The sequence below is a fragment of the Sinocyclocheilus anshuiensis genome, unplaced genomic scaffold (genome assembly GCF_001515605.1).
Source record: "Sinocyclocheilus anshuiensis isolate Anshui unplaced genomic scaffold, SAMN03320099.WGS_v1.1 scaffold1089, whole genome shotgun sequence".
NCBI lineage: Eukaryota > Metazoa > Chordata > Actinopteri > Cypriniformes > Cyprinidae > Sinocyclocheilus > Sinocyclocheilus anshuiensis.
The window spans coordinates 998,190-1,002,851 of NW_015555709.1; the positions used below are offsets into that span (position 1 = coordinate 998,190).

The 4,662-nt window shown below is 36.3% G+C and overlaps 1 long non-coding RNA gene across 1 annotated transcript in view; it reads right to left on the minus strand.

The window, feature by feature from the left end:
* Window positions 1-1,212: 1,212 nt before the first annotated feature.
* LOC107671879 (uncharacterized) overlaps window positions 1,213-4,662 on the minus strand; it is an 11,338-nt gene continuing 7,888 nt past the window's right edge. Inside the window, exon 3 of the long non-coding RNA XR_001632269.1 lies at window positions 1,213-1,653. This is a non-coding gene — a long non-coding RNA (uncharacterized LOC107671879). The remainder of the gene's footprint in view (window positions 1,654-4,662) is intronic.

The window sequence follows — 4,662 nt, forward strand, 5'->3', positions numbered from 1 at the left end:
TGTTACATAAAAATATTAAATATATTTTTCAACATTTAATTAAATACATAAAACTAGAATGACATTATATTATATATTTTATTATAATGAATAACTCTTTTTTATATATTAATATATTATATATTTTATTATAATTAATACTATGATGATATTAATGAATATGAATAACTCTTTTTATATATATTAAATAATATATTAAATTATACTATACTTTATATTATACTTTTCCCCATTTAATTTGATATATAAAACTAAAATAAAATAAATCTATTTATGTATTTAATAAGCATATGATGACATATGAATATGATTAACTCTTTTTTTTCTTCATTTAATATAAAGTATAAATAAAAAATAATCATCTGTTTACAATAATATTTTTGTTATATTCTATATTATTTAAAGGGCTATAACTGCAGCATCAAAAGTCATGTGTTATCCTTGTGTTCTAATTATAAAAGTCAGACAGCATAACAACCAACTACAAACTGTGTGCGATGGGCCGCAGAGAAGAGCAGGCAGGGAGAGGCCATCGCTGTGAGCAGTAAGCACAGAATGACAGCTGAACTCATGGAACCTGCTCATATTAGACAACACAACGCGACCGAGTGTTTGTCATCCCCTCGCAAACAATTAGCCTTCATTAAGCAAACTAAATCTGTATGCATCCCTCCTGTAGTGAACGCAGCAGGGGCGGCCGCCTCTCTTGGCCGTTTCCACCCTCGGCACAGCTAGAGGCTGAACATCCAGCCGTGATGGAGACCTCCTCCACAGGCCAGCGGGGAAAATTAACAGACTGTTTACGTTCGGCGGTTTTAATTTATGCCAGGATGAACCCATCAAGGGTGCTGTGGTTTGTCCGCGGGGGGCCTCTGGATGTGACAGAGGTCGTGAGCTCCGTTTCTCACCTCATAGACGACAGTAGAGCGCTTCGTTTCATATCTGAGCTCTCTCAGCTAGCTGTTGCAAAATAATATGGCTTCAAAATGTCAGACAACAAACACAGCTATGATACAGTCACAATGCACTCAAAAGTAGATGCACGACCCTGCATGACTTGTGCAGGACTTTTGTGTGCACCGTATTGTACAACGGCAGAACATTATCCTTCTCCGCATGCATTCTATTCATACCTTGAGCAATCAATCTACACTCAGGTTAATATAAAACCCTCCAAAACAATTGGAGAGCCATTGAAGGCATGGTGGCTTCTGAAATAAAACTCTAATGGATATCCGCAGGAGACTGCCACGAACAGTGATTAATTAGGCCTTAACCGTGAGCTTTAAAGCTGTGCTCTCTGTCTCATTAGAGCAGAAAAGCAAGCATTTTTAGCTACAATAGTTATTATCCTTTCATAGCACTCCAAGTTGATCTTTTGTCCCGGTCCCGCTGTCTGATATTAAGGCTTCAACTGTGGAGGTGTCTGACATTTAACAGAGCCTGCGGTGTGGCTTAGGGGAGCGGGGCGACTCTCTGGGGGGAGAAATTGTGTGAGACACCCTCCCTGGTGGCTTACAGCTGCCTGATATTACTCACCTTGTCACCTGCTGCCGTAGTGTTCAATAACGGGGATGACACTGAGGTCTGGGCAAAAATGAGCTCTAATTGGCCTTATCACCTTATCAGCCACTGTATGTGCTGTAGGATCTCCTGGAATCAATTAGACAGAATTAGCAAAAAATTTAATCATAATCATAATAGTCATGCATTTACATTCTGCAAATGGGCTTTTTAATGTGATTATGATGCTTACAGCATAATAAAAAATAAGTTCAGTTTTTATGTTTTTTTTTTCTTATTAGTTGTTAATATTTATTTATATTTGTACACAATTGTAATCATTATAAATAATGTGATTATCATGATGACAGCACGAACAGAAACAAAGTTCTTATTTATTAACATTTATTTAAAGTTTTATAAATAATTGAAAAAGAAATATGTGTTCAGGAACTGGTTAAAAACAATAATGTGTAACATATAAGCATTATTAAAAAGTGAATAAAATAATATACATTCTATTTAATTATATATATCCCAATAATCTGCATTCTAAAATTGGCTTGAAAAAACAGTAATGTTATGTATGAATATAAAGTAAATATATTAATATATTTTTTATTGATTAGACATTAACTTTTTTATTACACTGTAACATCAGTATCATACATAACATTGTTTAAATTATTATTAAATATGTAATATTAATTATATAATACACTGTTCAAAAACAGTAATATTATGTATGATTATGATCTAAACATATTTCTTTTTCATAAGAACTGAACTTTTTTATTATTCTGTAACACCATAATCACACATCACATCATATGTTTATTATAATTAATTTTAGCTCATAGAACAAGTTCAACCATCATTATATAGTGATTAGTTTTAAAAAATTGTGATTTAAAAAATCTGGGGATCAAAAATTAGCTCACATTAGTGACAAATCAGTTATAAGACACATGTGGCAACCCCAGAGAAATGACGGGGTAAGATGTCCCACATGGCACCATGTACAGCAGGTTTAGGGAAGCCCTATAGCGATTTTCTTTTCCTGCAGCTATGTTAACTGCTCTATCTACTTTAATACATCAACATTTCAACCCATAGGGGATTTTATGTTGTGTCAGGATGACGTTATTCCCTATATACAAAGCTACTGAGAGAAACACCTTGCGCATCTTTACTTCCGTGCTACAGGGCAAGAAATATCACACAACCACAGACCGAAGTTCATGCTAGGTTACCTGCTCCCTTTGTACAAAAACCTCTATAATTGGGCCACATTTCATCTGTGCGCATTAAAAAAAAAACAGCAAAAGAATGGTGATAATGCTATGCAAAAAAATGCATTAAAGTCCACTGGGATTGTCAGTCTGAAGATATAGTATCAAAAAGCCTCCGGTCTGCTGCCAGTCAGCTTTTATGCAGATGTGTTTCGGCCTGGCCTGCCTTTGAACAATTTGTCATACTTTGATATTGTATTAACCTGCGAATGCTGACTCTTCATTTGTTCAATTCTGAGGGGAGAGCTACAGCGCGGGAAAAGGCAATATTTCAGTGGGAAGGGAAGAGAAAGAGAGTGGTGCGCTCAGTAGATCCGGCTGAACATTAAAAACGGCTGAAGATGAAGGCGAGGTGCGATTCATCATGTGGGCCGGCTGGTGTGGGCCAGTATCTGAGACTATTTACATTGCTTGAGCAAAGGTGAGGTGTAAACACACTTTTGCTCATGTTTTACGTTCTGCTCAATGCACCTAATTGGCTTTCGAGTGTATCATCCTGTCCTTGGAGAATGGGAGCTGATTAATGTTTGTCTGGGCACCGCTGTGGATCCAGAACGACCTCCCTCCCCGAAACACAAAATAAACGCTTCAGTAATAGCAGTGGCCTGGGATATTAGCCTATTGTAAGACGTGCAACAGCAAACATCCGCCCAGTTTAGTCTGTTTCTACTAAACAACCATATCAGATCCATTTTTGGATAGTGACGCACTGGTTGATAACCACTGATGAATTACACTTTATTTCCTAAAGGTTTAAACCAAGTTTTTTGGTTTCTAAATCCACAAAACCATCTGATCTTATTGTTTTTTTTATGCCTGAAAATCAATAACTGAATGAAGGCGAAATGAAAAACTATAAGGGATGAGGAGTAACACTAGCATCCTTTATTAGCTTCAGCAAGAAACTCAATTCAATTTACAACATCCAATTTAAGAAGTTTCCACGTCTCGCATGATTTCTAACGCAATTTCTGTGATTTTGTTCAAAGCCCATCATCACCAACTGTCAGCACACGTTATTGTAAAACATGAGCCTATCGTGAGTGATTATTTTCTCACAGATAATAGAGACATACAACTAACACTTTATCATAAAGCATGTAGCAAACACACCAATCTTTTTCTGAAATGTAAGCACATAGAGAATCTTAATGAATATTGTCATTTTAAACTATAACTAAAACTTGTCAAGGACAAAAAAAAGCCTCTGACAGTAAACTTAATTAAAAACACTTCCTGATGTCTTTAAGAGAAATCTTTCTGGAAATGAGGCTGAAAGAATGGAAGATATATGCATATTTGTCAAGAGGTTAAATAAATTCAGCATTTGTACTTCAAACTCAGCTGAACTCCCTGGAGATCACTTGGAGGAGACCCTGATTTCCATGCTCTTAAAGCACCAGCACACCCTAACACGCACATGAGCACGCGCACAACCACATATCAGATAGAATAAAAATCAGGTTATTTAAACATTTTTCTGCCTGCCCAGAATGCAAAGGGCTCAGCACTTTTTCACAAAAGAACTGTCCTTTTTTATTAAAATGACTGGCTTTCCTGTGCCACACAGCGCTCTGTGCAGACCGTACTTTTTTTTGTTGATGCAGTTAGCTGCGCTTCGGGCAAAATAACAAAACACAAGAAAAAAATATTACTTCCATGCCAGTGACCATTTGGTGCCCTTATAGTGATGTGTGACCCTGTTTTATTTGATTTCATTTGTTCACTTTTCATTACTGTTTTTCTTCTGATCTGTAGAAAAGGCAGAGCGGAGCACTGAGACATCTATTTAGGATGACAAAGGAGACCCTCGTCTGGTACCAACTACCTCAGAAATGAACTTTTCAAAAAAAAAAAAAAAAATGTT